This window comes from Hyperolius riggenbachi, chromosome 5, assembly GCF_040937935.1.
Source record: "Hyperolius riggenbachi isolate aHypRig1 chromosome 5, aHypRig1.pri, whole genome shotgun sequence".
Classification (NCBI taxonomy): domain Eukaryota; kingdom Metazoa; phylum Chordata; class Amphibia; order Anura; family Hyperoliidae; genus Hyperolius; species Hyperolius riggenbachi.
In genome coordinates, this window is record NC_090650.1 from 414,995,224 (window position 1) to 415,022,934 (window position 27,711).

The following is a 27,711-nucleotide window of genomic DNA, read 5'->3' on the forward strand; positions in this document are numbered from 1 at the left end:
TTGTTGTGCTTAGCACGCAGAGACCGCGGTGTAAACGCGTTCGCTGTTGCGAATGAGTGCGGTGTTCGCGTTTAGTTAGCATTTGTTATTTTCCTTATCGTCTCATTGTATGATTTGCTGTGCCTTTGCTACTCTCGTCCCGTCTTGCTTAGGCCTTGTGTCCCCTTCGGCAATCGCCTCTCTCGCGATTGCGTTCTTACTTTGTTTCTGCTGATGTGTGTTCACCGTCGCTGGGTCGCGACTAGTTTGGTGAACACACATTCATACTGTACCTGTGCTCTTTCTCTTTAAGGGCTGTTCAGCCCCGCATTGTCTTGATCCATGCAATCCCCATCTGGGATCTGTGGCCGTGCAGCGGTTGTACTCGTCTGCACTCCACAGCGCCATCTGCCGGTGGGAATTGCCCTCTACTGGTGCTTGCACCAAAGCTGGGTTCCCTCCTTCATACGCTTGTGGAGGATTTTCGCCGTCTCAGCGCACGCCTTGTGCACTGATCACGGAGATTATTCCGCAATCGTTACACTGCCATATTTATTTCCTTTTAAAGAGAACCCGAGGTGGGTTTGAAAAATCCTTTTAGGACACAGAGGCAAGTGCGGTATACAATAAGCAGCCTCTGTGTCCTTACACACTGTCTCCTGGCTCCCCCAGGGCTCTGCTGCCCCTCATAAAAAAAAAAGAAACGCCAGGCTAGCGACATGTAGATTGACGCTAGCCGGCTGTTTACCTGAAGGCGGTCAGTCACCGCCGCTCCCCGCCTCCTCAATAGCGCGGCTCCCCGCCTCCGCAAGTTGATTGGAGGAGTGCCAGAGCAGGGGAAATAAGCTCTGCCTCCTCTCTATAGCAAGATATTCGACCGAAATGGTCAAATAATTATAAATGGTGATTTCGGGTGCCAGGCTGCCAGTACATTTGAAATCGTCGCCGGTAGACTTGGGCGCAGGATACAGTTGGTATATGGCTGATCCTGTTTCTACACAAGTCTGGGCCGTTTTAATTACTATTCCCCCTCCAGGCCGCCATGGATAGTGGGGGAATGAAATAATTCGGCTTCCAGCGATTTCTGGAGGCCGAATTATTGTGCTTTTAAGCAACCTTACTCACTGAGCGCTGCAATAGGAATGATTCCTATTGTAGTCTATGGAGACGCCGGCTGCGCCCAAATCTAGCAACGCTGAAAAGCACTGCTCCGCCAGGCTGCAGCCAGACAAATGAAAAGGGGACAGAGCATCAGAGGACAATACAAGGTAAATGGTCCTCAACAGAAAAAAACAAAAACAGTTGACTTTAATAAGGACACACGAAAATGGTTGTTATTGGATGGAGAACAAAAAAAAAAAATTAAGAAAAGTGAAACGGTTTAAGAAAAATCCCCTCCCCCACTGGTTCTGGTCCTCATATCATAGCTATTGCACCCAAACAGCAATGGCTTTTCTTCAAGGCAGGACCAACCATGATCTCCAGTCCTTTCAAGCAGCGATGAGCACTGTTTGTGTTTTCTGCACCACATAAAAGGTGTATACATATATCCTGGTGTGTCCCCGCTCATCATCACCCCCCAGGCCTAGCTATCATCAGCACTGTAATATAAACTGTAATTGAACCCATCACCACCCAACTTATGATAATTTATAGCTCTCCACCCTAGCAACAATCGCCACTGTTTCCTTTTCGTCTCCAGGAAAACAATGCCGTCTTCTATTTACTCCAAATTAGTACATGTTACTGTACAACAACAAGGAAAAGATTCCAGTTAGGATTCCTGACATGCTGAGACTTATGAAAAGAGTTCACAAGAAGTTTTCTCCACTTCATACAGCGGCTGTGAGAGATGCTAAGGTGGAACGCTGGACAACAAGATAAAAGACATTGTTCCCATATACTTGTTATCACTGGCAATCCTGCAGAAGTTGCTAAAAATCACGATGGCCGCACTTCTTGTGTTGCGATGACAAGAGGAAGAGTTACTGTGACGCTACTCCTGATGTCCAGCAGAAATCCAGACATCAGTCTTCAGGACTTGATGTTGGCCCGCACGATGCCCATACCATAGCTCCCAACTGTCCCTCTTTTGGAGGCCAGCAGAAATAAAAAGAAAAATAATTTTTATTAAAAAAAAAAAATAATAAAAAAAAATTATCACAGCAGCAATCAGATGGCACCAACAGAAAGCTCTGTTGGTGGCAAGAAAAAGGGGGCAAAATTAATTTGTGTGCTAAGTGTTATGGCTCTGCAGCGAGCTTTTAAAGCTGCAGAACACTAAAGAATTGTAAAAAAACAGCCTGTTTAAAGAGACTCTGAAGCGAGAATAAATCTCGCTTCAGAGCTCATAGTTAGCAGGGGCATGTGTGCCCCTGCTAAAAGGCCACTATCCTGCAGCTAAACGGGGGTCCCTTCACCCCCAAACCCACCCCCGCAAACCTTGGTCGTCTTCTTGGTCACAGATTTTCTCTTCCTGGAGGCAGGGCTAACGGCTGCAGCCCTGCCTCCAGTCGCGTATATCAGTGGCGCATCGCCGCCTCTCCCCCGCCCCTCTTAGTGAAGGAAGACTGAGAGGGGCGAGGGAGAGGCGGAGATACGCGCTGACAGACACATGTGGGGCAGGGCTGCGGCAGTTAGCCCTGCCCCAACCAGGAAGCGCTCCCCCGCTGCACGGAGGGGGATTTGGGGGTGAAGGGACCCCCGTTTAGCCGCGGGATAGCGGCGTTTTAGCAGGGGCACACATGCCCCTGCTATCTATGAGGTCTGAAGCGAGATTTATTCTCGCTTCAGACTCTCTTTAAGCTTATCTTAGCATGCAAATAACAGAAAGCTTCTCACTTCTAATAAGATGAGGACACGATGACCAGAAGAAGGTAATTGCTCGCAAGGGCAGGGTCATCCTCCTAATGTTTACTGTTCTTGTTGCAATATTTGTGACACTTGAGACTCTGCTGTATATTCTTTGGTTGTACCTATGTTGTTTTCTCTTACTGTGTTTTGTAAAGCGATGTGGAATATGTTGGTGCTATATAAATAAATAATAATTGGACACCCCCCCCCCCCCCCCCCCGGGGGGTTTATACAGTGATGTAAGCCTGTTGTGTAGGTGATGTTTGCTGTGGGAGTGGCAGTAAGCTGTGGCAGTGGGGAGGGAAAATTACAACTGAGCTGGGTTGAAAAAAAGAAAAGGGCAGAAGTGATGTCACTGTTGGCATCACAGAGGAACAATAAAGATGGAAACCAGCAGAAATGTTTTTGTTATACCCCCCTTTCTCCTAAATCTGACAGTGAACACTCAAAACAACAGTAGAGGTAAGCAAAATAAGTCATTTTGTATTTGATTATTTTTTCAGTTAATATAGAGTTTCATTCCACTTTAAATGAATGAAGACGCATGCAAATAAAATAGGAGGCCTGCAGAAGACATTAAACAAAGTATATTTATTTCTTCTTTGAAGAAAAAAAGGTGTCAAAAACAATGAAATGGCTTTACAATGATGAAGAAAGCAAAAGGAAACATCACTACAGGGTCTTCCAAACAAACACGTTTCGCATGACCGTTGCATAAGTTTATTTTTTTACACAAAATTAAAAATAAGAAAAATCCATTGTATCTCTGTGAATCTGGACTTTCCTGTGGAACCCCCAAGCATACCAGCTCAATAAAACACTGAATAAATAGCAGGGAAGCGGCGTATGTACCGTAGATGCTGGATGTGTAACATTACAAATCAACGCTAAGATAACGTGAGACTCTACCAGGAAAATGCGTTTTGTGTGAAATAAGGAGTTTCCTCTCCTGCTGTAAAAATGTTCCTGCAGGATTTCAAACCTCTGCTAGGAATAGGAATGATCAATGATATGCACATTTTTCTGAGTGGATGCAAATTTATGTGACTGTTTATGCAAATATATGCAGATTGAAAACGGACCAATCCATTTAAACCTAGTTTTAAACAGATTGGTCCATTTTGAAGGAAGGGATGATCAAAGAGATGCAAATTCTTCTGAGTTTATGCACATTTTTATGCAAATATATGTAGCTTGAAATAGGACCAGTCAGTTTAAACCTGGTTTTAAATGGATTGGTTCATTTTAAAAATGCACACATTTGCATCAACTCGGAAGAATTTTCATATCATTGATCATCCCTATTTGAATCTGCATATATTTGCATAAAATATGCATACATTTGCATAAACCGAAATATATTTACATCTCATTGATCAAACCCAACAGCTGTGATTGCACTGCTGCCACCTAGTGGCCCCTCCACAGGCACATGTGCCCTTCAGAGAGTGGCACCAGGAATGGCAGCATACAGTAACGCTGATGCATTCTCCTGCGAAGGTCACTAGTAGGAATAGTCGGTGAGATGTTACAATTTGCACGCCGCTTGGAATTGGTCCAATCAAGTGAACTTCCTGTCCACTGACCAGACCAATTTGCATGCAAGCATCTCATTAACTGACTATAGTCAGAAGCAGTAATAAATGGGGGGGGGGGGGGGGGGGTCAGTGAGATGCAAATAATTTTTGAGTTGATGTGAGATTATGCAAATTTATGGCGCTTGAAAATGGACCGAACAAAATTTTACCTCAGCCAGATCTGATGGGTTAATTTTCAAGATGCATACAAAATTTGCATAATGCTGCATCAACTCCAATTATTTGCATCTCACTGACCATCCCTAGTAATAAAGAACCGATGTAGCCGAATCTGCACTTCATAAACTAAAGGGGTCTGTTAAAATACCACTAAGACAAGAAGTTTTTATCCGCCCACCCCAAACATTATAAACTTTATATATTTTATGTGAAAAAATATGCTCAGAAAAATTACTTTTCACACCCTACAGCTTGTAATGAGCAGGGCCGCTCGCTCTTTTTACTTGGTCTCTTTCACCCGACAAGACACATAACAGCCACCACTTTACTGATATAACTGATGGGTCAGTTATAATATAAAAAGAAATGGTAGTTGTAAACTTGGGGTGAAGGAGACCAAATAAAGAGGGGGATCCTCTCTGCATCCATATAACTGGCACATTAAGGTCAACTACTTTATGAGGATAATAGTCCCACCTCCTTTTGTAAAGGACACATGGTTACTATTATACTGCAGGGATGCTGGGAAATGCAGTGGCCTCTTTTGCGGGTCCTGCATGAGTGTCGCACCATACCTGATTACTTTGCTCATTGGCTGAATCCAGTGGGGAGAGCACTAGAGCTGCAGTGACATCTACCACTTACATTTACCAAGGAACCAGGGTATTCCGTCAACCAGGTTTAAAACATGTTACTTTGTATCCCTAATGGTCCAAAACAAAAAATAAAAATCATTCGAGCGATCAGATAATTCTGATCGGAAGAAAAATCGTTCACTACACAATCAATGAACTAATCTTTGCTTCCTATCTATCACAACCAACAAGAAAATCCAAATTTTGGTTTGACCAAAATCCAAATCAGACGACTATTTTTATAATCATTCATAATCAATTGTGCCCATCAATGGAGATTTACAAACAATCCGATCAGAATTATCTGATCGTGCGAACGATTTTTCGCTAGAAATTGGACTGTTAGTAGCCACCTTTATTTTGTGCAGATCCAGCCACACAGTAGATTACCTTTGTTCCTCTCCTAGCAAGCTGACAGTAAGGCTGGGTTCCCACTTGCGTCAGATCACATGCGGCCAGCAGGAGTGGACAGTGTAGCGTCCCGCAGACCCATTGCAGAGTAATAAGTGTGAGCGGCTCCTATATATAAAACAGGAGCTGATCACTGTCAGTGTAGCAATGAGCGGAGAACAGACAAAAAAAAAAAAAAAAAAAGTCCGTTCTCAGCTCAAGTGTGAGCACAGACAGCCTTATCCATGTACTTGCTGTAACCTACCCTAGTACCAGCAATGGTAGAAGCCGATTGGTTGTAAGAAGAGGAACAAAAACACTTCCACTGTCTAGGAGTCTCATTTCCTGGGAATAAGGCTTCTGAATGGACGACCAGGTGGGTGTGACTTTAAACTAGAGGACATCATTTGGCTTCACTGCAAATGAAGGAAATTAAAACTCCGCCTTGCACTGTTCAAAGCATCCCGTGTTAGTGTACTTCTACACAAGTGTGCTTTATTTAAGGCCTCGTCAATGCAGGATACTCGCATTACTAAATGTGGCCCAGTTTTCAAATACTGGCATGTCACCCCTAGTATGTACAATATAAGCCCTTACTCTATGCCTATCTGGACAGTAAACAAGCTGCAGTGTGTGTGCTGATCCCATTTTGAAAAATGTGCTTCTAAAGTATTTCCTACTGCTTCTGAAGTGTCACCTCACCAATCCCTGTTTTTAAATTGCCTCTCTGCACTCCTATACAGATCCAGAAAATAAATATATATTTTTTTTTACCTGTAAGCCATGAAAGTGACATATCAGTATAATAAAACAAGGCTCATATCAATAATGCAAGTATATTATTGCATTATCAAAACCACTTTTTAAAAAATATATTTTAACCTCTCAAAGTGAAAATAAACTTAATGAATTGTATGTGTAGTACAGCTAAGAAACAGAACATTAGTAGCAATGAAAAGAGTCTCATATTGTTTTCCAGTACAGGAAGAGGGAAAAAAAAAACTTCAGTTATCTATGCAAAAGAGCTTCTCTAAACTAAGGAATACAGTCCTGTTTTCTGAAGCACTTAAACAGCCAAGAAACGGCGAGACAGCTCGAGATAAGGTTTTACTGCAGGAAGGTTCAAATCGCCATTATATTCACTTTGTTCTACAGCTTAAAAGACAGAGTGTGGTTTAAAAACTGCAAATATGACAGAATGATGCAATGTTATAAAAAAGAGCTATATAGATTAATATAAAAAAAAATATGAGAATTTTTCTTTGCTAATGTTCTATTAATTATCCGTACTATACATACAATTCATTATATCATAAGGTATTTTTAGCTTCAGGTATGCTTTGAATAAAAGTACACTAAAAACATTTGTTAAGTTACACATACAAATAAAATAATTTTAAAAACAAAAAATGAAAATAATGGACCAATTTAAAAATTTTACAGGTTATTTGCTGTCCATGAAACTCAATTCCTACCCCAATTTCCTCCTGCACCCCAGGATGTGGGAGAGAGCGTCTCATTGGCTGCCACGTGCCATACGTCGTTTTTTAATCTACCAATTCATTCCTATTGAATAATATGGATTGCATTATTAAAAGAAAAAAAAAATATGTGTTGCCTACAGAAACACAATTCCAGCTCTCGTCTGCGTCCATCACCATGGAAACCACAGCGGGAAACTGGAGATGTTACCGCCGGCAACACAGGCACTTTCTATAAATACCCCCAGTGTTTAGCAAGCAGTGGCTGCCCTTCACATAATATTCAGTGTGGCAAATTACTCAAATCTAACTTACCCCGTCACTTAGTGAAGATACTTAATCTAGTGAGAGGGCTCAATGCAGCGTGTGACCCAACTGCAACAGCTACACCTCCCGCTGCCCCAGATGCATGGACTAAAGGGTTTAGTTTCTCAGCCTTTGTTTAGTCATTCCAAACCAAACAGCTTCTGAAGAGGGTGGTGACTGCAGTGTGTTCAATCTCTTCACTTTGTACACTGACTGCAATGGAAGGGGTGTCTACCACAACTGCTCCTTTAACCTCGCTAGCGGTATGATTACTTCCGGGTTTTAGGGTCTAAAGTGGTGCAAATTTTTCACCCTAAAAAAGGAAGAAAAAAAATTCATACTGGTAGTTAAATCTGCTGCAGCCCTGCATACAACTCTCCTACCCTGAATCCAGCACTGCAATTCTCCCTCCATCCACCGAGGGGCTCTCTACCTTTACAGTGAGAGTTTGCCCTCTGTCATGTGACAGATGGCAATCTCACCAGAGGGATCGAGAGCCTCGGAGGACTGGAAGAAGAATGGGTGCCAGTATCTGGATCCTAGGGAAGTGACTGACAAACACCCACTGCGCACAGATTCTGCCTATACCTCTGGCGGCTAATCAGAGTCAGGCTCGGGATTACCGCTCTGAGCTGCGGATTTACCGCCTGAACCCGACCCGGGGTTATAAGAATTTTGATACGTGCACATGTGATAATTGTTAGTCGAAACAGATGATTGTTCTGTGTGTACAGCGGCCACTGATCAATCTTGCTCAGGCGTCGGGAGTCATTAACGGCCCACGACGCCCATGCAGGACCGATAGCAATGTTCTTTTTGCACGCCCTATCTGCAGGAACTCACTCTGTTGTGCACCGATCTTCATACTTTCGCCACCCCCCCTTCCCTTCCATGTACAGGCTAAAGGCTAGCGGTGCTTCTCTACAGCACCGTACCCGAAATTATCGCCCAATGGATGGTTTTTGTCGCCAATTACTCTTGCAGAAAGCTGCTAATTGATGGATTGTCTCATGGCAACAGAATTCCAAACAGAACAGACAAAGTTTTGTTGCCATGGTTGCATAACACTGCAGTTTCAACTTATGGTCCACATCCTGAAATTCTTAGCTGGCTGAACGTGTGTTACACCGATCTGTGCCTGTGACAGTTTTGCATCAAGGCACACAATTATCAACAAGTGTCCTTGTTGACTGCCCCCCCATTTAAACAAAGTAAATACTACCCCCCAAGAGGCATGATGGGCAGGCAGATGGCATAGTGAGGGGTACGCTGCCCTCAGAGGGTTGGTTTGTACGTCTTTTGAATGGTGTAAAGCCTGAAACACACATCTAATTATGATTGGCCAATCCTTGTCCAATGTTCCCAACTGCATGTAAAATGAGGGCCAACAGATTTAGAATATTATGAACGTATTGTGTGGATAAGCTCTCATACTACATGGGTGTAAACTTGGCCAATCAAAATTGGATGTGTGTACTAAGCTTTAGATTGGCATGTTTTGTGTAATAGTTTCCTATTTTAAAAGATAAATATTAGAATTTAAAGATGGCATCTACCAATATGTGGCAAGAGGAGCAAGTGGGGAAATGGTTTCCCCTTTAAAAAGTATTTGAAGAGTGCCTTTGTACGGAGCAAGGAGTCGCGATACAGATCACATGCAGCAGATGGTTTGCTCCATAGTGGGACGGGCTCTCGGCTTGGTAAACACTGCAGGGGGTTCAGTAATGTGAGAGAAATATGGAGGCTGCTGTTGCCGACCTTCTAATAAACGCTGTCTGGAATCTTAAGTACACACGTGAGAATTGTCACCCATCAAGGACCGAGAAACGATCTCTCGGGCGACAATTTGCGGAATGCTGCTGTACAGACACATTCCTAGCCTTGAGGCTTGCGCTGTGTCCTATTGCTATGGAGGGTGAGAAGCGGGACGACGATCAGCGGACGAAGGAGCAGCTTAAATCTGTCAACGGGGCTTATACAACAAGCATTGTAAACGTTCATGCTCAGGTATTGAGGCTCATTAAGAATCCCGAAAGGACAGATCTTTAACCATGCCCGAGTGATATCGATCGGCAGGCGCTGTAACACAATGATCGTTGGCTTTAAACTCCAACCAGACCCGCTTCCTTGTTCCAAGCAATGCTGTGCTTCTGTAAGGGCCACTGGAGATGGCACAGCTCATCGTGGGAGAGAGGAGAAGCTGCACATGGAGGACTAATGATGGTCAGGTCCAGGAGACCTCATGGAAAAGCATGTGATTTGTTAGATCAGCTGATTTGCAAAGCTCTGATTTGCTGGGAGGACATCCTGCTTTAGCACATGACCATGACTACCAAATCAGAGACTTGCATATCTATTACCTGACCATACTGATCACATGCTTCTCCATGAGTTCTCCTAGACATGACCATCACTATGGAGGAGAAGGAATGCTCAACACAAACCGGGATTGTATATGGTACACGAAGGCTGCGTATGGTGGTAGTAGTTGGGCTCTGCAAGTAAAGCAAGGTACACACCTTCAATTGCTGTCGACCACAGGGATCAGGACTCAATTGGGCCAGAGACCGTACAGGCGCCTTGCTAGCCTACCAACACATTCTGCTGATATTGAGAGGGAATGGAGCTAGGAATCGCCACACACGATGGTGTGGGAGGGGTAAAGAGGGAGAGCAATGGGCAAGTATCTGAACAAGATGATCTGGCAGTCTGGATCTCCCACTGACGCATCAGGAACTTCTGTACACATGCCTGACTTGGTAGTGAGCAAATGTGTGTGTTGCAGTTAGCATTCAGTTTAGAGGCAGTGGGGTTGAAGTCCCTAGAAGTGAGAGTTCCAGAGCTCGCCCGCATTTGCCTCTAGGTATCGCATGGTGGTTTGGGGGCCCCAGCAAGTAAGAGAGGCTGGGGCCCCCGGCTGTCGTGCGAACCAGTGTTTGTGACTTCTGTACACATGCTAGATTCTTGGCATAGGTGGTGCCAAATGGTCACCTTGGCCAAGAACCAACTATTGGGTGTATGAGGCTTAAGTTTGGGGCTGCTAGGGAAATAGCTCCTGCAGCTATCCAGGGAAGAGGGACACCATTTTGGATAGAAGGCCATGAGACAAAAGACAGTGTGAAGGGAAGAATAGATCGGGTCCTAGCTCCCAATGCTGTAGACCATGAATCAGTATTACCGTAAAAGGAACTAGAGGACATGATCTGCGAATGGAGGAAAAACGTTTCAGCCATTTAGGAAAGGGTTCTTTACAGTAAGAGTGATTAAGATGTGGAATGCATTGCCACAGGAAGTAGTTATGGCAAATTCTATACCTGCATTTAAAGGGGGCTTAGATGCTTTCCTTGCGTTGAAAGACATCCATGGCTACAATTACTAGGAATGCCTAATGATGTTGATCCAGGGATTTTATCTGATTGCCATCTGGAGTCGGGAAGGATTTTTTTCCCTTTTGGGGCTAATTGGACCATGCCTTGTAAGGGTTTTTCGCCTTCCTCTGGATGAACAGGGATATGTGAGGGAGCAGGATGGAGTTGTACTTTGTACTGGTTGAACTTGATGGACGTATGTCTTTTTTCAACCCAAATAACTATGTAACTATGAACTAGCTTTTTTCAGAAAGTCGGCAACAGCCTCGTCCGTGCTGCTCTCAAAGGCTTACTTTTATTTCTCATACACTGTGCAAAATACTCCCTTCTGACCTCATCGATAACACATTGAAAACGTAACAATTTTTTTTTTTTTTTTTTAGCAAGATATTCCTTTTGAAATTGGCACAAAAGCGTCACAAGAGCGACAGCCTTGTATGGTTGGATATGCGATCAGACCCGATGGCTCAAGCACCATCCCCCACCTAACTATTCTTGTTTGTGCACTACGGACCCTCCGTCAGCTCAACCAACTCAGAAACAAAAAGCCAGAAGACCTAAGCTACAAATCTGCAGAAAATCAAGATACAACATCAAAATATTTCCAACTGTGTATAGACAGATATGTGAGAATGCAAACGATACACTCCAAGCATTTATACCGACTCAAGGGGACGAATTCTACAGGCGGAGCTCCTCTAAAAAGTTAATCCCGGCATTCGTCTACTAGCTGCGTCTGAGCTGGGGGCGTGGCTACTGCTTTAGACTCCGCCCTTTCAGATCCTGCTGCAGGTCTGTCAACTCACAAAAGAACATTATTTAACATGAACGAAGGGCCTAATGAACCTGTTCGCAAGAGATTATATAAAAACTCACACAAAGGAAAAGGTGGTTCAACACACATCCAACCCCAGTCATGTGACTTCAACTTAATTACACTAAGCTTGAAGCACATGAGTAATCTAGGAAACTTGGGCTAGATTTTTCTTTTAAATAGTCTGTTTAGACCGACAGAAGATTGGGAGCTAGTATGGTAGAGATGACCAAGCAGGAAACCTAATAGGGAACAATTCTCCAATCACGCAACACCTACAACCGGCAGCGCGGTCATTGGCTGAATAGTGTTGATGTAGTTATGACTACTATATATCCGAAACCTAAAAGTTGTGGCTGGAATTGGGGTAGCAGCATCACATACTGGCTAAGTAAAAAACATGCATGACTGCATGGGGTATAATGAACGGTAAGCTGCAGAAAACTAAGTGAAAAAAAAAAAAAACACGGATAAAATACAAAAAAAGGTACAGACAGCCATTCTGCGATGAGAAACTAGGAAACCGCTTTTGAATGGAGTTTATAAATTGTGCAAAACACTCCAAATGCATAAAAGGTAGGTATAGTCACTATCACAGTCCCTGTAACCATCCGTGCTGCCTGGTGACTTTAGAGGTTGTACCCAGGACCACTAGTTTAGGTGTAAGCATTGCAAACTGTTTAAAAGCATCCTAGCTGCTCTCTCCAGCCACTAGAGGGCGCACCCTGCCAGTTTATTCAACCTCATTCTAATGGAGGAGACCTGTAAACAATGTTATGAAAGCAGACAGAGTTACAGCTGTTACATGCACAGAGTACTCCTGACAAGGACATCTTCTGTTATGCAGTGAATTGTGGCTAAATGTTTGTGGAAACCGCGAACGCAAAAGTTGACGGAGACCCGCGAATTGCAGTGGAAAACGGCCCCGGAAGTGTGTTCCCCTCCCTTAATCTTTTTAGCAGCAATCACTGACTACAGAGGAGTCCAGTCATTTCTGTATAAACAGCAGGTTTAAAGCAAAAACTACAAGCAGTATTGCCAGTATATTATTGATCAGAGCCTCATTTTAAGGCATTATAGTCACACTTAAAGTGTACCTGAGATGAGAAGAGTCTCTGGTACAAAACTTACCTGTGGCTTCCTTAAGACCGGTTAACACTGCTTGTCCCTCGCCGTCTCGCTGGGTGACTCCTGTCACCCGCAATGATCCCCGAAAGCCCTGGCTGAGCCGCACTCTGTCCCGCATGCACAGCCCGGCGCACTGCCCTGCCGCCTACACGTCGCTGCAAACTATCAGTTCTGTGCAGACGCAGATCGCTCCCAGGGGTGGGAGCGCGTCAACAGAGTGCGCCTGGCAGGACCGCGCATGCGCGACGGAGCGCGACTCGGCCAGGCTTTCGAAGACAATAGCAGCGAGGGACAAGCAGCATTAACAGGGCTAAAAGTGAACCAGAGAGGAAGCACCCTCATGTATTTTACCATATATATCAGTGGGGACATTAGAGAAAACACCTACCCTGCTCTTTGTTTCATTCAAGCATAATAAAATCCCTGACTGAGCATTCAGTCTGGCTTTGCTCAGGAATCATTATAGCTGTGTGTCTTCTCTGATGTCTTTTCAAGCCCAAGCCTGCCCCCTTGTGGCTCTGCTCAGGAATCATTATAGCTGAGTCATTATAGCAAAGCTAGACTGAATGCACAGTCGGGATTTTATCAGGGCTGAAAAGAAGCAAGATGAACAGTGAAGAATGAAACAGAGAGCAGGGTAGGTGTTTTCTCTAATGTTCCCACTGATATATATGGTAAAATACATGAGGGTGCTCAGTCTCTGTTTCACTTTAAGTAAGCCCCAGGTAAGTATGGAACCTCAGGTTCACTTTAAATTCACATAAAAAAACAAAACTGTGTGGCCATACCTTCAATGTTTATTCTGTGTTTGTTAGGCTCAACTGCCAAATGGCAATCATTCACAGCACAGGGCAAACCACTGAATCTGTTCCAGTACCTCTTCCTTAGTGCTGTCCAATCACAGTCTACTCTTCTTAAAAGCAGAATTACAGTCTGGCACAACATACAAAAACCTATCTTCTGTCTCCCATCTTCTTATTGCCCATATAGTTATCCTACCTAACTTTGTGCCAAAGTAATGCCATTTGTGTGAAAAATGCACAACTCTCCCACATCACAGTGCTGGAAGCAACAATTGCATGAGTATCCTGCTCAGTCAGAGAAAGGGGCAAGTCTGCTGCTTAGGAATAGTGCAGCTATCACATCAGTCAGTCATATAAGATCCCGGCTTCATAAACAAACAATCTCATCTTTTGTCGATAGTAGATCAAAAGGAAAATCTCCTGCACAGCAGGGAGAGCTGAGAGCAGCGCAGCTCTATTTTGGCGCAATCATGTGATAAGGCAGGGTAAAAGTAACTTATTTTAGGCACTTTTTCTTTTTTTAAACAAGATTTTGTTTTAGTAGTTATAGTGTGGTAACCCCACTGGAGCAGTAAAGAAAAACTGTCATTGTAATTCTTCATTAATTTCATTGTAATTCCCTTTAGCAGCCAAATTATTTAGAGGCAAGTGCTCCAGGCCAATTTATTTTAGAACTTTTTTTTTTTTTTTATTTCTTATTTGTTGCATTTCCCTGCTTCAAATTAGTACTGCTTACGTGTATTTATGGCCGCTTGTCACTAGGGGGCAGTGTGAGACAATAACAGAGGACTTCTGCTTTCAGTTTCTACATTTTCTGCTAGCAGACAGACATCAAAGGATGCCAAGTATTTACAGCACAAGTACGAGTTCTGCCGACTGCGGGCAAAGACAACTCTATTGAAGCTACTAATGGGCTAAATGCTGCTGGGCAGAATCGTTGACCTAACTGCAGCGAGTTGTTGCCGCCTCCAACCTGCTGCTCAGACTGACTGAGGGACGCACATGCGTCGTCAGGGCACGCGTAACCCTTCCCTCACTAAGGCTCACGCCAATAAAGCTGAAGCAACAAGTAGCTCAAAAGAAAACAATGACTACTGACAAACATGGGATAACCAGTCATACACAGCACCATCCGCAGATCAGCTCTCCCGATGCAGAACACGAGAGGCTGCGTGCAACTTTCCCACTTTGCTTCCGCACTGTCTCTGTCAAGAGCTTTAAAGAATAAATTGCACTATTTCTTGTTTAATAGGCCCTGCGCTCATTAAAGCGAACCCGATGTGGAAGGGATATGAAGGCTGATATGTTTATTCCCTTTTAAATAATGCACATTGCCTGGCTGTCCTGCTGATCCGCTGCCTCTAATACTTTAAGCCATAGACCCTGAACAAGCATGCAGACCAGATGTCTATGACAAATCTGACAAGCATGCTTGTTTCAGGTGTGTGATTTAGAATGCACTGATCAGAAATTATCAGCAGGACTGCCAGGCAACTGGTATTGTTTAAAAGGAAATAAACATGGCCGCTTTCATAGGTCTCACACCTCGGGTTCCTTTTAATGGTATAATTTACTAAACGATTGAGTACCGTTAATGATACTGTCAACCATTCCATTGAACCTACTTCCCGAACTATTCTTTTAGACGGATCGGATTGCTTATTATTTTCCCATCCATTGGGTTGTGACGTACATTTTCAATCGATCACAACGATCGGATGGTCAATTGTTTGAAAAATTGGATCGTTAACAAGCACCTTTAGAGAAACAGAGCAGTCATACCCTTCTCACCAGAAAATGCCCCCGGCGATCTCCGTAATCAAATGTATTATTACTTTCTGCTGTCAGAAATTCACTGTATTCACTGTGGGGTGTAGAATACAGGATTAGCATTCACTATAGTGAAAACATTGCTCACTACACCCCCTGGTGGTCAGAAGACTCATCTAGTCTTTTTTATGCTACAGAAGGTCTGACAAGGACACTGCTGTTTTTTATGTTCAGGTGAGGTGATTAGGTATTTTTACTTATCTTTTACAGTTGGAAAAAAGCCATTATTTGCCACAAGGTTCGCAGACAGGAAACTGTCAGGACCATGGTCATGACATCACGCTGTGGGAGGGGTTTCACCACAATATCAGCCATACAGACCCTCCTGGTTATCTAGTCAAAAAAAAGGTAAACCTTTCTTGTGGGAAAGGGGGCATCAGATACTGATTGGAAGGAAATTCAATCCTTTAAAGGACAACTGAAGTGAGGGGTATATGGAGGCTGCCATACTTACAGGTATTTCCGTTTATACAATACCATTTGCATGGCAGCCCCGCTGATCTATTTGGCTGCAATAGTGTCTTAATAACACCAGGAACAAGCATGTAGCTAATCTTGTCAGATCGGACAATGTCAGAAACATCTGATCTGCATATGCTTGTTTAGGGCCTACGGCTAAAAGTATTAGAGGCTGAGGATCAGCAGGGCCGCCAAACAACTGGTATTTTTTAAAAATAAAAATGGCAACCTCCATACTCTGACGAAGTTCTCCTTTAAGTTCCTCTTAAAAAAAACTGTGATAAACATGGATCGGTGGTGTTTTCAATGTGATGCACTTTATTAAATACTCTTTCCATTTTAGTCTGCAGCCAGCTGAGAATCTTCCAAACAAACAAGAAACAAACTGCACCTTTTGAAACCATGGAAACCATACTTTGGCATACAGATTAATTATCCACAAACTCCTGCCTTATTGCATTAGCAATTGGCCTGCACAAATAACAAAAGACCAGCCTCAAACTATGACATGCCTGGTAGTTACGGTTAGGAACACTGCACACTGACTGTGCTTCATATGCACAAAAACACAAAGTAGGCAGGCCGACAACACAACTTCAAACTCAATGAACTGCGGTTTTCAGAACAACAATGCAAGGACCACTATAGCGAACATTAGTAAAATATAAAACCTTACATATGAAATGTACATTTCTCCATGTGTAACAATGCACTATAAATTACATTTTGCCTATGCTACTGTCACGATAGGTAGTAAAAAGCTGACAGATATGACAGATATTGGACTAGTCCATTTCCTCATGGGATATCAATATTCTCTTTAATCTTCCCAAAAGCCCTCCCTGAAACAGATCTATCCAAATAAGTCAGCCAGCTTTCCTACTTGTTTGCACATTTAGGCAGTTGGTCTGAGCAACTGCAGTTCAGTAGGTGTATTTGTAAATAAAGAAATAACCGAGAATCCCCCATGAGGAGATGGACTAGTCCAAAACCCGTTAGATTTTCACTACCTACTGTAAGGGTTCGTATAGACGTCCGATAAAGATCGTTCGTTACGAACGATTCGTGACGTTTACACGATATTCAAATTAGACTGAAAAGATCGTTCGTAATGAACGATTGTGTACACACGTGAGCGATATAAGTATAAAGTACTGAACGACGAACGATTAAAAAATGCGTGCGCAAACGGAAGTGACGTTATGACAGGCAATAAGAACATGCGTTATCGAACGATCTTTGTACACACTGCAACGAATGAACGATTATCTTTCGAAAAAATCCGCCGGGTTGGATCAGTCGGATTGAACGATAACGGTCGTTATCGTCCAAAAAAACGATCGTTGGAAAATTTGGAGCGCACGATTATCGGTCCGATTGTCGTTATCGTTCGTTTTCGAACGATCGTTATCGTACGTGTGTACTCAGCTTAAGGGACAGGAGCTTGGGGAAAAAAAAATAATTTATAATGCATTTCACACTGGGAGAAATGTACGTTTATATGCATGTACTATATATATACACACACTCGCCGACCCACGTATAAGCCGAGATACCCACTTTTTCCTAAGAAAACGGGTAAAAAGTGATTGACTCGCGTATAAGCCTCCTTTCCCAGTATAACCCTCTCCACAGAAGCCAGATGTTCCCCCAGTGCAAATCAGCTCCCCCATGTGCCCCAAGGATGATACATTTGTGTCTCAAGAAGCCACTAGATGGTGTCATAATTATGAGACACAGCGATTTTGCTACACAGGTAGAATTCACGATCATTGCACCACTGAAAGGTTGCTTGCACGCTCCACTCCACAAGCCCAGGGACACAGGCAGTCTTGAGCAGTGCACTCTGCACACCACGTTGCAGGGGATGCTGGGCACGGACACAGCAGGGAACCAGCTGGCAAGAGCAGGATCACTAGTGCGCTCCTCTTCCAGTAACAAAACTTGCTCCACCACCCGTTCTGCTCAACTGACTCACATATAAGCCGAGGGTAACTTTTCAGCACATTTTTTGTGCTGAAAAACTAGGCATATACAAAAAAGTATATATAAGGTATTTAAGAAGTTAGATTTAGATGTCCTTTAAGGATGGATAAGGGCACTCCGAATAGCACGGTCTCATAGGACTAAACACACAAAGAAATCTGGACTTATGCCATTAAATGTAGGAAAGTGCATCTAGCCTTCGCCCTGCTTAACAACTCTTGCAGTTGAGGAAGAAGAACAGTATAGGGATATATATATAAAACTATAGAATGCGAACTGCTAAAAGCACAAACAGATTTCAGCACAAAATCCACGGGGGCCGTCCAGCACACTACAGCGCTCTTTGATTAGGCAAAAGAAAAAAAGTTTGGTCGCTTTAAGCTAAAAGATTGTTACAGGTCAACAGACGCAGGCAGCAAAAATCTAGATCTGTTTCACTAAAGAGCAGAGAGGCTACACAAATAAAACAGACAAAAAATAAAATAGAAACAAACCTAGTGGTCACTGTTTGCTATTACAGACCTGTCTTCTGTCTCACACAAAACAAGGTCTAAGAGCAGAAAAAAAAACGGGAAGGGGGAGGAAGGGGGGGTAAAATAAGGGAAGAACGTCAGTAAAAACGTATTAAAATCTGAATTGTACAAGTTATGTGCTGCCCACAAGGTTGGATGTGTATGTACAGCAAGGTCCTCTGTCTGCAGCGTGGCTACTTTGGCACAGCATGCGAGCCCGCTGCTCCCTTCCCTGCAGACGGCCGCCATTCCTCTCCCTCTGTTTACTGCAGTCTGTACTGTTCACAAGACAGGATCGATGTGCCTTTCACAGTAAAGATTGAAGGCCAGTGTCGTCTTCTCTGGAGGGCTTCTCCACCCTGCAAAAGGAGGAAGAATATCACAATACAGAACATGTTCTGCTGGGCACAGTGGTGCTCGGACAACATCCATCAATCACAGGTCTCCAGGTCTACCTAACCCCTAAATACATAAATCACAGGTCTATCGGATTACCTAACCCCTAAAGCCACCAATCACAGGTCTAATCGGACTACCTAACCCCTAAAGCCACCAATCACAGGTCTATCTGACTACTTAACCCCTAAAGCCACCAATCACAGATCTATGAGACTAACCCCTAAAGCCACCAATCACAGATCTATGAGACTACCTAACCCCCTAAATCCACCAATCACAGGTCTATGAGACTACCTAATCCCTAAATACACCAATCACAGATCTATCAGACTACCTAACCCCTAAATACACCAATCACAGGTCTATCTGACTACCTAACCCCTAGATCCACCAATCACAGGTCTACTGGACCACCTAACCCCTAAATACACCAATCACAGGTCTACTGGACCACCTAACCACTAAACACCCCGATCACAGGTCTATCAGACTACCTAACCCCTAAATCCACCAATCACAGGTCTACTGGACTACCTAACCCCTAAATCCACCAATCACAGGTCTATCAGACTACCTAACCCCTAAATCCGCCAATCACAGTTCTATCGGACTACCTAACCCCTAAATCCACCAATCACAGGTCTACTGGACCACCTAACCACTAAATCCACCAATCACAGGTCTATCAGACTACCTAACCACTAAACACCCTAATCACAGGTCTATATGACCACCTAACCCCTAAATCCACCAATCGCAGGTCTACTGGACTACCTAACCACTAAATACACCAATCACAGGTCTATCAGACTACCTAACCCCTAAATACACCAATCACAGGTCTATCTGACTTCCTAACCCCTAAATCCACCAATCACAGGTCTATCAGACTACCTAACCCCTAAATCCACCAATCACAGGTCTATCGGACTACCTAACCCCTAAATCCACCAATCACAGGTCTATCTGACTACCTAACCCCTAAATCCACCAATCACAGGTCTACTGGACCACCTAACCACTAAATCCACCAATCACAGGTCTATCAGACTACCTAACCACTAAACACCCTAATCACAGGTCTATATAGGACCACCTAACCCCTAAATCCACCAATCGCAGGTCTAATGGACTACCTAACCACTAAATACACCAATCACAGGTCTATCAGACTACCTAACCCCTAAATACACCAATCACAGGTCTATCTGACTTCCTAACCCCTAAATCCACCAATCACAGGTCTATCAGACTACCTAACCCCTAAATCCACCAATCACAGGTCTATCGGACTACCTAACCCCTAAATCCACCAATCACAGGTCTACTGGACCACCTAACCACTAAATCCACCAATCACAGGTCTATCAGACTACCTAACCACTAAACACCCCAATCACAGGTCTATATGACCACCTAACCGCTAAATCCACCAATCGCAGGTCTACTGGACTACCTAACCCCTAAATACACCAATCACAGGTCTATCAGACTACCTAATCCCTAAATATACCAATCACAGGTCTATCAGACTACCTAACCCCTAAATCCACCAATCACAGGTCTATCAGACTACCTAACCCCTAAATATACCAATCACAGGTCTATCAGACTACCTAACCCCTAAATCCACCAATCACAGGTCTATCAGACTACCTATCCCCTAAATCCACCAATCACAGGTCTATCTGACTACCTAACCCCTAAATCCACCAATCACAGGTCTATCGGACTACCTAACCCCTAAAGCCACCAATTACAGGTCTATCGGACTACCTAACCCCTAAAGCCAACAATCACAGGTCTGACTGACTACCTATCACAGGTCTTTTTGCCCGATCATTTGAACGCACGCTCACTGCGTCTGACCTGGGCGCCACCATAGACAAAGTTATTAAAGGAATACTATTAAAGTATCTCAATTTCTGGCAGCATTAATCAATATGGCAATAATAGTCAGAACCAACACAGCACATGATTTTGCTGTGCAGTGTGTCTTTTTTAATAGATCTTGCAGACAGTGTCCCCTGAACAAACTGACGGCGACGGGTTATTGGGGTAGGTCATTTTGCTAGAGGTGATGCTTCTTGCTGAGTGCAGCTGTGGATTATACTATTTTTATGCTCCCCCCACATTAATGCAAGTTATGCAGCGTGTTACTATGAGGAGGGAGAGACAACAGCTTTCCCTCCCTCTCACTCACTCCATGTCTGCCCGGCCAATAACATGGTTACTTGTCCCCTTCTGTTTGCATGTGAAGGGAATCGTCTGTGTGCAGCGATTGGCTCAAGTCGGTTCTTTCCTTTGAGTTCCTTTCTCATCCATTAAACTGATTTGGTTCAGTGTTTTTCTCATCCACTGAACTGATTCGGTTCAGTGTGATGAGTCGGATCACTCGACTCACAGGAAAGAACTGGCTCAAATGAGCCAATCACTCATGAACCGGACATCACTAGTGTGAAGGGAATCTTCTGTGTGCTGAGCCGCTGCACACAGAAGTTTCCCTTCACACGCAAACAGAAGGGGACAAGTAAGCATGATGTTATTGGCCGGGCAGACTTGGAGAGGGAGGGAGAGCTGTTGTCGCTCCCTCCTCATAGTAACGCACTGCATAACTTGCACTGATGTGGGGGGAGCATAAAAATAGTATAATCCACAGCTGCACTCAGCAAGAGGCATCACCTCTAGCATAATGACCTGCCCCAATAACCCGTCGCCGTCAGTTTGTTCAGGGGACACTGTCTGCAAGGTATATTTAAAAAACAAAAAAAACACTGCACAGCAAAACCGTGCTGTGTTGGTTCTGACTATTATTGCCATATTGATTAATGCTGCTGCCAGAAATTGAGATACTTTAATAGTATTCCTTTAAGTCTATAGGTCTATAGCAGCGCAGCGGGATTTACAGCGTAAATCAGGTGCCAGTGATAGCTGGTCACTAAATTACTTCTCCCTTGGAGTTGCGACAGCTTGAATAGTATTTCACACCGCCCAGAATACCATCGGCAGCAGGGTGAGCCGTCCTTGTGAGATTTCTCCTCACGCCCTGTCCCTGGGAACTCCATGGTGCCCTGTGGCTTTTAACTCTCTAAAGATTCTCACCGCACCGTTTGTGTGCCACCTGCTCAGGGCGTCAGTGTGCGTTCACACCGCCAGCTGAAAACCTGGGTCGATGGCGAAAACGGAGAGGCGAGAATTTTAGACAGTCTTATTAAAGCCCAAAGGCACCATGGAGTTGCCAGAGCCAGGAAGCATTGTCAGCCAAAAAGATCGGGACTGGAGTCCACAGACTACAGTCTGGAAGGTGAGCACTATGCACACCCGAGGCTTCTTTTACACTACAAATCGCAATTCCAGATTACCACTGGACACTAGACAAGATAACGCCAAAAATTACTTTTCTCCTGTGTTGCTGTCACTTACAGTAGGTAGTAGAAATCTGACAGAAGTGACAGGTTTTGGACTAGTTCATCTCTTCATGGGGGATTCTCAGGGATTTATTTATTTTCAAAAGCACTTCGTGAATGGCAGTTGCTCTGTCCATCTGCCAAAAAACTGTGTAGCAAGCAGGGAAGCTGGCCAGCATCATTGTTTAAATCCTTTTTAGGGAATATCTTTACAAAGAATAAAAGCCCTGCTGAGAATCCCCTATGAAGAGATGGACTACTCTAAACAGGGCCGCCATCAGAAATTTTGGGGCCCCTCACACAACATCAAGCCTGGGCCCCCCTACAGACTGCTGTGCACGCCCAGTACAGTGCCCCAGTATAGCCAGTACAGTGCCCCAGTACAGTGCCCCAGTATAGTGCCCCAGTATAGCCAGTACAGTGCCCCAGTATAGCCAGAATAGTGCCCCAGTATAGCCAGTACAGTGCCCCAGTATAGCCAGTACAGTGCCCCAGTATAGCCAGTATAGTGCCCCAGTATAGCCAGTACAGTGCCCCAGTATAGCCAGTACAGTGCCCCAGTACAGTGCCCCAGTATAGCCAGTACAGTGCCCCAGTATAGTGCCCCAGTATAGACAGTACAGTGCCCCAGTATAGCTAGTATAGTGCCCCAGTATAGCTAGTATAGTGCCTCAGTATAGCTAGTATAGTGCCCCAGTACAGTGCCCCAGTATAACCAGTACAGTGCCCCAGTATAGCTAGTATAGTGCCCCAGTATAGTGCCCAAGTATAGCCAGTACAGTGCCCAAGTATAGCCAGTACAGTGCCCAAGTATAGCCAGTACAGTGCCCCAGTATAGCCAGTACAGTGCCCCAGTATAGCCAGTACAGTGCCCCAGTATAGCCAGTACAGTGCCCCAGTATAGCCAGTACAGTGCCCCAGTATAGCCAGTACAGTGCCCCAGTATAGCCAGTACAGTGCCCCAGTATAGCCAGTACAGTGCCCCAGTATAGCCAGTACAGTGCCCCAGTATAGCGCGCCATTATAGTGCCCCAGTATAGCCAGTACAGTGCCCCAGTATAGCCAGTACAGTGCCCCAGTATAGCTAGTACAGTACCCCAGTATAGCCAGTACAGTGCCCCAGTATAGCCAGTATAGTGCCCCAGTATAGCCAGTATAGTGCCCCAGTATAGCCAGTACAGTGCCCCAGTATAGCCAGTACAGTGCCCCAGTATAGCCAGTACAGTGCCCCAGTATAGCTAATATAGTGCCCCAGTATAGCCAGTACAGTGCCCCAGTATAGCCAGTATAGTGCCCCAGTATAGCCAGTACAGTGCCCCAGTATAGCCAGTACAGTGCCCCAGTATAGCCAGTACAGTGCCCCAGTATAGCCAGTACAGTGCCCCAGTATAGCCAGTACAGTGCCCCAGTATAGCCAGTACAGTGCCCCAGTATAGCCAGTACAGTGCCCCAGTATAGCCAGTACAGTGCCCCAGTATAGCCAGTACAGTGCCCCAGTATAGCCAGTACAGTGCCCCAGTATAGCCAGTACAGTGCCCCAGTATAGCTAGTATAGTGCCCCAGTATAGCTAGTATAGTGCCCCAGTATAGCCAGTACAGTGCCCCAGTATAGCCAGTACAGTGCCCCAGTATAGCCAGTACAGTGCCCCAGTATAGTGCCCCAGTATAGCCAGTACAGTGCCCCAGTATAGCGCGCCAGTATAGTGCCCCAGTATAGCCAGTACAGTGCCCCAGTATAGCCAGTACAGTGCCCCAGTATAGCCAGTACAGTGCCCCAGTACAGCCAGTACAGTGCCCCAGTATAGACAGTACAGTGCACCAGTATAGACAGTACAGTGCCCTAGTATAGACAGTACAGTGCCCCAGTATAGCTAGTATAGTGCCCCAGTATAGCCAGCACAGTGCCCCAGTATAGCCAGCACAGTGCCCCAGTATAACCAGCACAGTGCCCCAGTATAGCCAGTATAGTGCCCCAGTATAGCGCGCCAGTACAGTGCCCCAGTATAGCGCACCAGTACAGTGCCCCAGTATAGCTAGTATAGTGTCCCAGTATAGTGCCCCAGTATAGCTAGTATAGTGCCCCAGTATAGCCAGTATAGTGCCCCAGTATAGCTAGTATAGTGCCCCAGTATAGCCAGTACAGTGCCCCAGTATAGCCAGTACAGTGCCCCAGTATGGGTAGGTGGTGCCCCCCGCTCGTCCCCACCGCTGTTGTTACCTTAACAGCGGCCGCTCTCCCCTCTCCGGCGCCTGTACTTTCCAGCAGCATCTCCCGGCTACTGTGTGTGATGCGGCAGGAAGCAGGGCAGCGGCTTCCTGTAACGGCGATGTGTTTCGCCGTTACTATGGGAACAGAGCCATGCTTCCTGCCGCATCATCACACACAGCAGCCGGGAGATGCTGCTGGAATAATAAGTACATACCGGAGAGGGGAGAGCAGCCGCTGCTAAGGTATTAACAGCGGCGGTCGCTGGGGGAGGGGGCGAAAAGACCAGTCAGCAGGTTAATGCCTGGGGGGGGGGGGGGGGGGGGCCTGGGCCCGGCCCCGTGACGGAAGTCACAGTTGTACCCCCCTGATGGCGGGCCTGACTCCAAAACCTGTCACTTCTGTCAGATTTCTATTACCTACTGTAAGTGACAGCAACATAGGAGAAAAGTCATTTATAGCTCATTTTATTCTGGGAAAAAAAGTACTTGTCTTTTTTTGCACACATTTTAAAATGTTACAATTTTTCGCCACAGTAACCCTTTCATTGCATAAAAAAATTGGAATCCCATAAAAATCATAAGAGCATGTAGTGTAAAGGAGCCCTCACTGTGCAGGACACTGCGGCTTCCAGGAGGGGTATGGAGGGAAATAATGGGCTACAGGGTCACTTTTATTTAAAGAGAAATATGGAGGCAGCCATATTGATTTGCTTTTAAACAACACCAGTTGCCTGGCAGTCCTGCTAATCATTCTGACATCACTAATGTCTGAATCACACACATGTAACAAGCATGCAGCAAATCCAGTCAGACTTCAGTCGGAAACACCTGATCTGCTGCATGCTTGTTCAGGGTCTGTGGCTAAACGTATTAAAAGGAAGAGGGTCAGCAAGGTTAGCCAGGCAATCTGCATTCTTTATAAGAAAATATACGTCAGCCTTTATAGTCCTCACGCCAGGTTCCTTTTAAAGATCCGATGTTCCAGATTTATAAATAAGCACCTGTAGGCGCCCTCGATTCTCGGATGAGATGGCCATGAACGGCTGAGCTTAGTATTATTTATATAGCGCTGACATCTTCTGCAGCGCTGTACAGAGTACATAGTCATGTCAGTGACTGTCCTCAGAGGAGCTTAATCCTTGCCATAGGCATAGTCTAATGTCCTACCATATTATTATGACGTATTTATATAGCACTGACATCTTCTGCAGCGCTGTACAGAGTACATAGTCATGTCACTGACTGTCCACAGAGGAGCTCACAATCTAATCTATACCATTGTCATGTGTCCATTGTAGTCTAGGGGCACTTTAACCACCTTAGCGGTATGGACGAGCTCAGCTCGTCCATTACCGCCAGAGGGTGCCGCTCAGGCCCTGCTGGCGGCACTTTGCCAGCCGCGTGTGCTGCCCGATCGCCGCCGCTCTGCGGCGATCCGCCGCGAGCAGCGGCGAAAGAGGGTCCCCCCAGCCGCCTGAGCCCTGCGCAGCCGGAACAAATAGTTCCGGCCAGCGCTAAGGGCTGGATCGGAGGCGGCTGACGTCAGGACGTCGGCTGACGTCACTCCGCTCGTCGCCATGGCGACAGGAGAAGCCAAACACGGAAGGCTGCTCATTGCGGCCTTCCGTGTTACTTTTGGCCGCCGGAGGCGATCAGAAGAACGCCTCCGGAGCGCCATCTAGTGGGCTTTCATGCAGCCAACTTTAAGTTGGCTGCATGAAATAGTTTTTTTTTTATTTAAAAAAAACCCTCCCGCAGCCGCCCTGGCGATCTTAATAGAACGCCAGGGTGGTTAATGGGAAGCCAATTAACGTATCTGTACGTTTTAGAGATGTGGGAGGAAACCAGAGTGCCTGGAGGAAACCCGCATAGACACGGGGAGAATAAAATAACTGTGCAGATAGTGCCCTGAATGGGATTTGGACGAACTGGGGACCCAGAGCTGCAAAACAAGAGTGCTATCCACTATGCTGCTTGTATGTACGCACTTTAACCTCCCTGGCGTTCTGATTTATTGCGGCGCACGGCCGCGGGAGGGTTTTTTGAAGACTTTTTTTCAACATGTAGCTAGCCTAGTGCTAGCTACATGCTTCCCCCCCTCCCTTCGCTTTCCCACCCACCCCTCCGATCGCCGCCGGCGCAAATACCCATCAGAAAATCCCGTTCTGAACGAGATTACCTCTATGGGCTTCCCCTGTTGCCCGTGACGTCAGGGGGAGTCCCGATCCACCCCATAGCGCAGCCTGGCGGTGATTGGCCAGGCTGTGCAAGGGGTCTGCGGGGGGTAGCGGCGCATCTTTCGCTGCGGATCGGCGATCGCAACAAACACGCAGCTAGCAAAGTGCTAGCTGCGTGTTTGAAAAAAAAAATTGTGCAAATCGGCATACCAGGGCCTGAGCAGTGCACTGCGGCGTTACTGGACGAGCCGAGCTCGTCCGTAACGCCCAGGAGGTTAAAGAGAGCTCAAGGTGGGCTAAACCCCCCCCCCCCAAAACGCAGAAACCGCCACTCCCGTGGGCCGCACTGGCTCATTTTCACTTTCATGACCTATAGGTTCATTCTCTAACCAGCGCTCAGGGAGGCGAGGGGAGCAGCAGGGGGAGTGGCCAGGGAGAGAGAGAGCTGCCCAATAGCAGCTCTGGAAATCCTGTAGGAACGACCCTGGCGGGCGTTTTGAACAGGGAATGCCTCTCCCTGCGTTTACCTCAGAGATGGTGACAAATGTTGCAAATCTCGGGGTAGCTATAACGCGGTGGGGGGGGGGGGGGGGGGGGCAGAGAGCGGAGGTGTGAGGACACAGAGGCATGTCATGTCTGCGTCCCATCTGCCCACCTCGGGTTCTCTTTAACCTTATAGCATATCAGGACGTGAACTTTTTTTCCCCATTTAGCCTGTGGGTATTATCTAGTTTTCCCAGCCTAAGTTTTGGAGCAGAACCAAAACTAAAATACTTGCTACGCTATACTGAGTATAGTACAGGCAGAGGAGGTCTCAGCATGCACAGACCTGTACCAACCACATGAAGTCTTTGCAGATGGTGTCTGAACAAAGGTCTCTGCCAGGTAATCTATTGCTATGGTGAAGCGATCTCACAATGCAGTCACATTGCCGCCATCAACAATGCTTCTTCTGTTTGGGCCTGTCACACTTTTGCGATCAAGAGTCTATTCACACAGCGAGCATTGCACTTACACTGAGATTATACCCACGACTGGGTGGGTTTCACTGTGTGGTTGCAACAAGTGAAGCTCGAAAAATTAGAATATTGTGCAAAAAAGTCTATTTATGTCAGTAATTCAACTTAAAGAGGATATGTCAGCCATACTATCTCAGAAAAAAAAACAACAACACATATATAAGTAGATAAATACTTGCTCTACTTACATATGTATTGCA

General features: G+C 45.4%; 1 protein-coding gene across 4 annotated transcripts in view; it reads right to left on the reverse strand.

Annotated features, from left to right (window-relative positions):
- Window positions 1-27,711, reverse strand: part of ZHX1 (zinc fingers and homeoboxes 1) — a 60,050-nt gene that overhangs the window by 17,205 nt on the left and 15,134 nt on the right. For 3 of the 4 annotated variants that reach the window (XM_068237988.1, XM_068237985.1, XM_068237989.1), the window contains one exon: window positions 13,395-18,660. The exons of the other annotated variant lie outside the window; for it this stretch is intronic. The gene's annotated coding sequence lies outside the window, so the exon portion shown is untranslated. Of the gene's footprint in view, window positions 1-13,394; window positions 18,661-27,711 lie in introns of those variants that run through there. 4 annotated transcript variants of the gene reach the window in all.